We start from the raw sequence: 11,669 nt of genomic DNA, 5'->3' as shown, positions 1-11,669 counted from the left end.
TGGCAGCCACGCTTATATGATTGTCCTAGGACTGGAACAGGAAATGTGTCTGAAAACACCTCATGTGGACTTGCCTCATGTAGTTTTACCCATTACTGCTCCAAAGCACAAATTTCATAATCAACTTTTGACTGAGTGCATCAGCTATGTCTGTTGTGGCAGTTTTTTGTTTTTTTAAACAATAAAGGCCAAGCTAGGCTAGGTGAAAGCTATCATCCTAGCTACTCAGGAGGCTGAGGTCTAAGGATTGTCGTTTGAAGCCAGCTTGGGAAGGAAAGTCTGTGAAACTCTGATCTCCAATTAACCATCAAAAAACCAGAAGTGTAGCTGAAGCTTGAGTGGTAGAGCACTAGCCCTGAGTATCAGGACAGATACAATCAATCAGTCAATCAATTTTAAAACAAAAAGCATGCTGGAGTTTCTACATTGCTACGTCCTTCTATTAGAGTAGAGAAGCCATTACACTTTGTATCCCTCTTCCTAAGTCCATCTCTACAGTAGCCATGATAATGAAGGTCTGCCAGGAGTCCAGGTGAAAATTCTAGCTAACTGTGATTAATGCAGAAGATACCAAATTAGAAATCAGAACAACTCCTATTGCTATTTTGATCTTGGACAGTTTAGATGGCAATGTGCCCTCTTTATTGCAAGTCTTGCTACTGTTTCTTAATTTCTTTTTTTTTTTTTGTCGGTCATGGGGCTTGAACTCTGGGCCTGGGCGCTGTCCCTCAGCTCAAGGCGAGCGCTCTACCACTTGAGCTACAGCGCCACTTCCGGTTTTCTGGTGGTTTATTGGAGATAGGAGTCTCACGGTCTTTCTTGGGGCTGGCTTTGAACCGCGATCCTCAGATCTCAGCCTCCTGAGTAGCTAGGATTACAGGCGTGAGCCACCAGCGCCCGGCTTTTTCTTCTATTTCTTGTTGCCATCTTTTCTTTCCTCAAATTCTGTACTGAGTACATCATGTGAGGTTTCAATGGCTAGGATAGAGGATGTAACTCAGCGGTAATAGTGTGTGAGGCCTTGGGTTTGGTACCCACCACTGCAAATAAAACAGAACACAACAAAATAGATGTGTGTGTGTGTGTGTGTGTGTGTGTGTGTGTGTGTGTGTGTGTGTGTGTGTATGAGAGAGTGAGAGACACAGAGAGAGAGAGAGACAGAAAGACAGAGACACAGAGAGAGGGAGAGTCCTAGGGCTTGGACTCAGGGCCTGGGTATTGTCCCTTGAGCTTTAGAACCTTTTTTTTTAGTTCAAGGATAGTGCTCTACCACTAAATCACATCTCCACTTCTGGCTCTTTTTGGTGATTGGGGCCAGGGAAAATGGCTCTAGTTCTGCTTTACTTCCTCTTTGTGTCAAGAGAAAGAGATTTATTTCATTTAGAAGGCCATTTAATCTCATCTGTAAGATAAAAGGTATGGACTAGAAAATCTTTAAATTTCCCTGAATCTTCTGTGTATGTGATTTCAGATAGCTTTCCTCCACGCCTAAGGATTAGTTTGATCAAATAAAATATTTTCATCTATGGTTTCTCTTCAGATTCTCACAACAGCCTTATGAAATGGGAAGTCCATTTTGCAGATTACTAAATGTAACACTGAGAGAGTAGAAGATACCTAGCTGCTTCTTACTTGCATATGGAGAGGTTGATCGACACAGGTTAAGAATTACTTGTCTTATTGAGGCTCAGTGAGTTTTCAGTGAGCTCTGGATCCTCACATTCTTCCCAGGGCACTTACAATTTAGGCCATAGTGGGTCCCAGTTTTGTAAGGAGCCATCTTAGATCTACTTAGAGCAAGGTTGCATCAGACACTTGTTTTAAATGTTGTGCTCTAGATTGGACCATTGGCCAATGGTCTAGGTCTAGATCTGGGTCTCTAGGCCAGAAAGTGAGGGTTTTACAGTCCTTTTCATGTGTTACAAAATGAAGGCACTTAAGAATAAGTGAAAGTCACCCCAATAGCATGATGGATGATCATGTAAATTTCCCTAAAATGCTAAGTATTTGAAAGGGGCAGGGATTTGAAACTCAGGTATCTGAAGTTTGTATACATGCCTTATAGTTGGCTGGGATCTTCTTCTTCTCCTCCTTCTCTTTCTCCTTCTCCTTCTCCTCCTTCTTCTCCTTCTCCTTCTTCTCTTTCTCCTCCTCCTCCTTCTCTTCCTCCTCCTCCTCTTCCTCCTTCTCTTTTCCCTCCTTCTCCTCCCTCCTTCCTCCTTCTCCTCCCTCTCCTCCTCTCCTTCCCCTCTCCTTCCCCTTCCCCTCTCCCTCCCCCTCCTCCTCCTCCTCCTCCTCCTCTTCCTTCTTCTTTTAAATTCAATAATACATTCAGCCATTACAAAATCCCAGCTGGGCACAAGGCAGCTCACACATGTAAATCCTAGCTACTCAGGAGGCTGAAATCTGAGGCTTATGATTCAAAGCCAGTCTGGGCAGGAAAGACCATGTGACTCTTATCTCCAATTAACTACCAAAAGAGCCAGAAGCAGAGCTTTGGCTCAAGTGGTAGAGTACCAGCCTTGAGGGAAAAAGCTAAGGGACAGCATCCAGGCCCTAAGTCCAAGCTCTAGTACTGGTGGCGTGTGCGTATGTGAGTGTTGTGTGTGTGTGTGTGTGTGTGTGTGTGTGTGTGTGTGTGTGTGTGTGTGTGTATACACATGACACTCAAATAACTGCAGAACATATCTGGAACATTGGGAATTGATGCCTTTTTCTTCCATAATCCACAATCGTGTCTTTACTGTTACACATTTAAGTCTACACACACACAATGAGTTGCACTCACTCTTAGCTTCTCCTAAGTATAAAATGTGCTTTATTAGTACATTCAAATAATGGCTATAGTGGCCATGACCTCTATAGCACACAGTTCCATCATCAGTGACATTTGCAATGCTTGCTGTGCCATAGATTCTGATCTATTGATTTGTTAGGATGGGTTAATATGGCTTTTTTCCATTTGCAAAGATGCCATTTTAAGGCACCTGAGCCTTTGCTGACTCACGGTTTGCTCTGACATGACATGAGAGGCAGTCTGTTGGCATCTGGCTCCTCCTTTCTATGCTACCATAGACTTTGAAGGATAAGTTTTCTCCATACCCAGAGGGCTGAATTGTGTGTGAATGTGTGTGAACGTGGAGATTTAATTCCCATCCTCAGATGAATGTGCACTGTGCTCTCAGGAGTCAGTCACAGGCAAGGTGACTCCTTCCCTGTGCTTTCAATGACTAGAAGACTGCTCCCGGGGAGGCTGGGCTATTCTGACAGTGAAACTGCAGCACTGAACTATTCTGAGAGTACTGCAGCACTGAGGGCAGAGGGAGGGAGGAGCTGTCTCTTCCCTCCCTTTCCTCTTCCTTCCTTTACTCTCTTACTCCCTCCCTCCATTTCCATTCTTTTCGTCCTCCATTCCCTCATTATTTACTTTGTTCTTCCTTCCCTCCCTCTCCTTCCCTCTCCCCTACCTTCTCCTCCCCTTCCTCCCTCCTTCCCTCTGTTCTTCCCTCCTTTCCTCTGCTCCCCTGCCTTCACTCTTCTTTCCCATTTCCCTTCCACCTTCCCTTCCTGCCTCTCTCCTTCCTTCGATCTTTACCTCCCTTCCTTCCTTCCCTCCTTTTGTCCTTCTCTCTATTACCTAGCCTTCCCTTGCTTTTGCATTCCCTTCCCTCCTGCCTTTTCTCCCTTGCTCCCTCTCTCCCTTCTTCCATCTCTCCCTCTCTTCTTCCCCTTCTTCCCTTTCTTTCTTTCTTTCCTCCCTCCCTCCCTCCCTTCCTTACATTTTCCTTCCTTTTTTTTTTCTTTTTTTTTTTGTGTCCGGTCGTGGGGCCTGAACTCTGGGCCTGGGCGCTGTCCCTCAGCTCTTCAGCTCAAGGATAGTGCTCTACCACTTGAGCCACAGCGCCACTTCCGGCTTTTTTCTTTTTGCTTATGTGGTGCTGAGGAATCGAACTCAGGGCCTCAGGCATGCAAGGCAAACACATTACCACTGAGCCACCTTCCCAGCCCCCTTCCTTCCTTCCTTCCTTCCTTCCTTCCTTCCTTCCTTCCTTCCTTCCTTCCTTCCTTCCTTCCTTCCTTCCTTCTTTCCTTCTTTTCCTTTCTCTCTTACCACATTCCACCGAAGCTTTCCTTTTTTTTCTAGTTGTTTTTCTTTTTTTGGTCAGTCTTGGGGCTTGAACTCTGGGCCTGGGCACTATCCCTCAGCTCTTCAGCTCAAGGCTAGCACTCTACCACTTGAGCCACAGCACCACTTTGGGTTTTCTAGTGGTTAATTGGAGATAAGAGTCTCACTGACATTACTGCTCAGGCTGGCTTTGAACCAGGATCCTCAGATTTCAGCCTTCTGAGTAGCTAGGTTTACAGGTGTGAGCGACTGGCTCCCAGCTTTCCTCTAGTTTTAAGCTTATTGATATGCCTCTGGAACAGCCTTAAACAAACAAAAGGGACATGATATTGAAGATAATCTCTTCCTTGTCATCTCCTGGGTGACAGCCAGGAGGCCATGGCTAGTTCCTAGGAGGTTGTCATTTTCCTCTTTCTTTCTGTTTCTGCTTCCTTTAACCACCTTGGAAACTCTTTATTCTCTCCCTGACTGCTCCTGTCCGCCTCTGCCAAAGGGCAGCTTTGGGTTGAAAGAGCATCGCTAGATGTCTGTTTGTTTGTTTAATCAGGGTTATGACTGAAGCCTGGAAGCTCCTGTTTCTGTAACTCAAATGTTCACATTACTGAGCAAATGTTCCTCTTTCTGTTCCTTAAATAAGATAATGTGTGGTGCCAACTCTAGCTATGGGTAAAGCCTGGGTTGCCAAAAGAGGTTACTTTTTCTAGGAAGGCTGAATTCACTGAATGGACATGAAGATTTCTGTCAGCTATGGGTATTGGCTCCTGGTTTCAGAGTCAAATGAATGATTCCACAGCTGGAGAGGATGGGAATTCACACCCCATTCCCTAACAGCCAGAATGTGATGATAGTTTTGGTGACTGGTTCATGAGAAGAGGGGAGAGGCTGTCATGCACACATTGTATTAATGCACTTTTCTCAGCCCTTTCAGCCACTGCTTTGGTCTTTACAATAATGGTGTTCATGGATATGGTATAGCTTTGTTTTACAGATGTGGAAAGTTGGGGGCAAAAGAGGATGTGTGATTCTCCATTGGTGGCAAATACAAGGTCATGATAGAGGATTTGCCTGGGCTTCCCTTCTTCCCAAATGATGTGGTAGAAATGGCTAGCTCTCCCTTTGTGGAAGGTGGAGAAGATCAAAAAATAGTACTTGGATCCCTGTCCAATTATCCCTTAGTATTCACAGGGGAGTGGTTGCAGGAATCTCAGCCACTGAGTCTGAGATACTCATTTTCTTTATGAAATGCCTTTATGAAATGCCTTTAGAATGCCTAAGAAAGTCTGCAGTAGTATTTGTTTAGGCCCTGTGCAGACTTTCTTAGGCATTCTAAATCATCCACAAGCAGCACAGAGCACCTGTGTCAGGGCTTAAACACATGCTGTTATTGCCTCTTCTGGGTACCAGCTTCTTCATCTGTAAAATGGAATTAGTAATTCGCTACCCAATCACCAAACTTTCCATAGTGAAATAGGTAATAGCCATGCAATGACTCTGTATGTGTGTGTGTGTATGTGTGTGTATGTGTGTGTGTGTGCGCGCGCGCATGCACGCGCACACGCACACACTGGAATTGAGGCTTGAAATGAGGGCCTGGGCACTTTCCCTTAGCTTTTTCACTCAAGGCTGGCACTCTACCACTTGAGTCACAGTTCTACTTCTAGCTTTTTGGTGGTTAATTGGAGAAAAGAGTCTCACAGATCTTTCTGTCCAGCGTGGCTTTAATCTTGATCCTCTGATCTCATCCTCCTGAGTAGCCAAAATTATAAGTGTTAGCTACTGAAGCCAAACATTTTCTTTTAATCTGTTGTGGGCTTGACCTCAGGGCCTGGGCACTGTCCCTAAGATTTTTGCTCAAAGCTAGCACTCTACCATTTTGAGCCACAGCCTCACTTTCAGTTTTTGAGTGGTTAATTCGAGATAAAAATTCTCACTAGTATTTTTCTGCCTGGGCTGGCTTCAAACCACAATTCTCAGATCTAAGCGACCTGAGTAGCTAGGGTTACTGGCATCGAGCTCCTGGCATACTTTTTAATGACTTAAAAATGCCATATTTGAATGAATTAATCTTGTTATACATTCTAATTTTAGATATCAGTAATGTTTCAACTGCATACAGTCTTGAGCAAAAACAACCAAGTGAGAATGTAAGGCTGTCTGTTCAAGCCTTAGTCATGATACAAAAACAAAAAAATGAATTTCAATCTCTTAACATGTATAACATGAAGAAACTGGTCTATTGAGAATCATATGATAACATATGCAGTATCAGAGTTTGCAAAATGTAAGTGATCCTATCTAAATATCATATGCAGAACTTAATGTTAATTAAGAATTTACTAGTATATCTTGTGGATCTTTTTAAGAACTAGGGATTTCTCCTTCCCTTCTTCCCTTTCTGTTTCTTTGTCCTATTTTATTTCCTGGGGCTGCATTTGGTCCCAATTTTCCTACCTATGCCTCTTGAGTAGCTAAGATTACAAGTATGTACCACCATGCCTGAATAGATTTGACCTTTAATTTGTTGTTAAAGGAAATTCCCACTTGCTTGTTTACTAAGAATACTCTAGTTATATTTTTCCTTTTTTGTTTTTTGTCATGAATGGTTATTGAGTTTTATCCTATAATAAATTGATTGGTAATAAGGCATTATCTCTGTTATACCTTGTATAGACACACACACACACACACACACACACACACACACACAATTTTTTTCTTCCGTGTTTCTGTGTTAGATTGACTAGTCACTGTCCTTTTCCAAACTGTCCCAATCTGATCTGGATATGTCATCAGCCTTGTGAAATTATTGGATCTATTATCTGTTTTTATGTTACTGGGTAGAATTGGTATGATTCTAGAGCTGTTTGTTTTTAAATTTTTTAAATAGAACTCAGAAGTAAAACCATCTATTCTTATGGTTTTTCCATGGGGAGATTTCAAATATAAATGACTGAAATTATTCTATTTCTAATTTTTTGGTCTTTTTCTTCTTTTGCTCTTGATGTCTTATGCTTGCTATTGAAGCTTGAAGCACTTTTTCATTGAGTGACATCCCTCCTCCTCCTCCTCCTCTACCTCTTCCTCCTCCTCCTCCTCCTCCTCTCTCTCTCTCTCTCTCTCTCTCTCTCTCTCGTCCAGGGGTTTGAATTCAGGGCCTCCAGCTCTTGTTTAGCCTTTTTACTCTCAGCTGGCACTTGACCACTTGAGTTACACTTTTAGTCTGCTTTTGCTGGCTAATTGGAACTAGAATCTCATGGACTTTTCTATGTGGGCTGGCTTTGAACTGGGATCCTCAGATCTCAGCCTCCTGAGTAGTTAGAATTGCAGAAGTGAGCCAGTGGCTCACATCTGGCTTGACTTATTCTTTAATGAGCTTTATATTTAACATGAATTTGCTCATTTTCAAATGCTCACATTCATTTCCTCTACATCTTTTTAACTTTTAAAAACTTTTCAATTTCTAATGTATCTCATTTTTATTTCCAAGATTTATTTTCTATGTTTGATTTGTCATGGTTGGTGTTTCTGAAATGTGGCAATTTCAGTAGTCTTTTGTTTTCCATTTCATCCATCATTCTCTTGTCTTCATTTTCTTTGGATTTATCCTGTAAACTTTTCTCTAAGTTACTTAAATCAATTTCCATCCATGTTTCTTTCTGAATGAAATCATTAAAGACTATAAGTTTCCCCATAAATTTGCTGATCCCCATCTTTAAAAAAGAAATGGCAGGCCAAAGTCTGCTTTCAGTGGACACTTGAACCAAGTCAGAACTCAAATTCCTTTTGCGTTCATTTTAGTTATCTTTAGCAATATCTTCTATTTGTGGCACACGGTACTGGGTTTCTGTTTATGGTTGTGATGGAAAATTTTCTTTCATGATACACTTGTAGCAGAGAGCCTCAGCCCATTTTCTGTCACGAATAAAACAATACCACAGACTAGATCAATTATTTTGAAAAGAATTTTCTTTTGGCTCACAGTTCTGGTCCCAAGTTTAGGGGCCATATCTAATGATGGCTTTCCTTTCTGCCAGTCTGGAGGTGGCATGGGGCCTCTGGTGGCAAGAGACAGGGAGGGGCGCATATACCCTCTGGTGTCTCTTATTCCTTAAACCACAAGAATTGAAGCATGGAGCCTACGCTGATGACTTTACTCAACCCTAATCACTTCCCATGGATCCTGACTCTTAACTCCATCCTTGGAATAAGTTGCAGTAAGGACTGAATTCTACCTTGGGTTTTAGAGGGAACAAACTATCATTCAAACCATGGCAGAGTCATTTTAAAGAAAAATAAGAAGTAGACTAGCACCAGTGGCTGAGGCTTATAATCCTAGCTACTTAAGAGGCTGCAATTTGAGATCGGCAGTTCGAAGCCAGCCTTGGAAGAAAATTCTATGAGATTCTTAGGCTAATTATCCAGATAAGCCAGAAGCAATGTTGGTGTGGCTCAAATGCTAGAGCACCGACCTTGAGCAGAGAAGTGAGGGGACAGTGACCGTGCCCAGGCCCACACATGTACACACACACACACACACACACACACACACACACACACACACAAACACACACGCACCACAGAACCTATTTTACCATCCATTCATATTTTATGGTTGAATTTAAAATGTCATTTTAATCAACAAACACTTTTTGATTTAAAAGACAGTTTGATCTCAATGGCTCAGTATATGTGCTTAGGATGCACAAAGCAACCATTCAACAAGTGATATATTTGGATAAATTTCTGTTCTCATAATTATTGATGGGTTTTAAGTGAAATATGCTGGTCTAGAATTACAGAATTTTAGGTTAATAACTTAAAACACTCATCCCAACCTCTTTATTTTATGAATACATTGATTCTACTTCTCTAGTTCATAAAACTTGACCTATTCTAATCCATTAAATGGATGAGTCCAATTTTACAATTATTCACACATAAAAAGCTCTGTTTGCTTGTGAGTATAATCTCTTGGTTTAATTTTAATGTCAATTTCTAAATTTAAATATAGACTTTTTTCTAGCTCTTGATATGTTAGATTTATTGAAAAGAAAGCAAATTTTGATTTTGTTTTAATTAGTTTCCATTAAAATGCCTAATACAATTTTCAATTGTCAGAGTTGGAGCATGGCTCAAGGGGTAGAATGCCTGCCTACCAAGTACATGACCTTGAGTTCAAACTCCATTATCACCCAAATTAATACTACTAATTTTTCTAGTAAGCTTCTGGGAGGGTGTCTTCAGAGAAGTGTTGTGAGAGTAGTTTTGAATCATCTACCCTAGAGAATTATTTATATTATTTAATAATATTATTAAACATCATTTAACATTTGTTCAATATTTAATATTAATATTATTAGACACTATTCCTATTATTTAATATCAATAGTAATAATATTATTAAATTTTATTTAACATTATTATTTAGTATTATTGTTTAATATTTAGTATTAAACATAACATTACACAATATTATTTAATTATATCATAGAATCTATAATGATTAACGAATCATTTCAACTGCTTTGATTATTATCTCTATATTACTTTTGTCCACAGTGGAGGATTATTGGACAGGTGGGATATAGCTTAGTGGTAGAGTGCTTACCTAGCCTGCCCAAATCCCTGAGTTAGATCCTCTGCACTGAAGAAAACAAGTAAGTAAGTAAAGATATTGGGTAGGAAAATAGATTATTTCCTGCTATCACCTCCTCTTAGTTTGAGTCTAAACAAAGTCACTTGCTTTCCAAAGTCTTTAATTTATAAGCAGTTCTATTTCTGTCATTCTGTCTACTTCAAATAATCATTAAATATGGCCATGTCTAAGAGGGCACTTTGGCAATTTCAAATATTTTGGTGCCATGACCTTTGCATGAAAGGACGGCAAATTGTCTCATGTGTTTTTCTGGCTTATCTTTGTTACAAAAACCCTTCACCCTTGTCTTCTTTATTTCTTAAATCCCCAGGCTGTTTGGAACATCAATGCTTATTTAAGTAAAGCCTTTTTGATGGACACATTTAGTCTCCTAAGGGAGTTATTTCTCTTTCCAACAGCACATCTAAAGTCCATATGTTTGGATTTTAAGGCTGCTATTCCTGAAGAATGGTGTATTGTATGTGAGGGGAAGCATGTATTTCCACTTGGAGGAAGCCAGGAAATAGAACAGGAGCTTAGTTGATAAGCAGATACGATTTCATTTCTAGAGACCGCCCGTATGTTTGCTGTTTGGTATCTTGTTGGGAGGAGAGGGATAAAAGTTACTCCAGTTGCTACAGCTGCCATGAATCGTGTCATTTATAATTAGAAGGTCTCTGGAGCTCACAACTATGGCTGTCTTCCATGAGGAATCGAATCTCCAGTGCAATGGCTTCGAGTACTTGCTTTATTCCTTTCTTTTTCATTCCTTTGTTTTTCCCTCAGGATCCCTGAAGTGAGGCCAAGATGCCTGCATCTGCTGAACGAGGAGAAGGGCTATGATCTCACCTGCTTGGGTGAGATCCGGGGACCCCTCCACCATCTTTCTTGACACCAACACCAACAAGCAGATCTTCATATAGAACTGAGTTACTTTTGTTGTGGGGAAGAGCTCTTTGCCAACCAATACTCTTTCACCTTAAGAACATTTGTAGGTCATTATTGGATCAGAGTGTCACAAAAGACAAAACCCAAGGATGTTTGCTCAACTCAGATGATGAATGGATGCTGGGGGGAAAACAGGCTTTTCCCAGCCAGGAAGAGTTGAATTTGGAGTACCCATTTAAAGAAAATACCAGAAGGCAGAACAATACTTTCATGGTTTCCAAGGACAACTGTTCCTGAAGTGAGAATGGACACTGAGGAGAGCAGGTGAGTGAGTGAATGTATTAAATGATTATTGGTAGTGAGGTGTTGAGGCTGGGTTTTTTCCCCCAGTTGAAATATAGATTAAAACAAAAGGAAGCTCCCTAGAAGTACAAGTGAATGAACTCTATAGAGTGATATTTCTGTTTGAAATGGAATTAAATATGCAAGAATTCAAGGCCAGGCTTGGAAATAATTCCTTCATAGCTGTCCAGCTCATTTGGCTTTTCTCATTCTGATGTGCTATTATGATATAGAACAAATTGAACTCTGACAATATTGTGTTTTCTCTTTTGTAAAATATATACATTAGTAACTCTCACTGGCCTTATGATATAGGATAGATGTATAGATTAAGATATAGTATAATGGAGTATTTGGAATTATTGGGAAGTTCTTGGGAAAGGGGCAGAAGACAAGGAGAGAGAGAGGAAAGTAGGGAAGGAGGGAGAAAAGAAAAGAAGTGGGGGAGAGGAAGGGAGGAAGAGACAGGGAAGAGTGGGGAAAGAGGGGAAGAAAGAGCAGAGAAGTAGAAGAGAGGAAGGGAGAGAGAGGTAGAAGAGAGAGAGATAGACCTACATTTTCTTCATAAATTGCAATGATAAAAGATAATGTTTGCTCCTTTTCTTAAATGTAGTTCTTATTTTATTAAAATATTTGCTTATTTTATAAGTGTGCTTAATGCAATAATATATGAGTGTA

The sequence above is a fragment of the Dipodomys spectabilis genome, unplaced genomic scaffold (assembly GCF_019054845.1).
Source record: "Dipodomys spectabilis isolate Male_0828 unplaced genomic scaffold, ASM1905484v1 ptg000095l, whole genome shotgun sequence".
Classification (NCBI taxonomy): domain Eukaryota; kingdom Metazoa; phylum Chordata; class Mammalia; order Rodentia; family Heteromyidae; genus Dipodomys; species Dipodomys spectabilis.
This window is presented reverse-complemented; position numbering follows the sequence as displayed.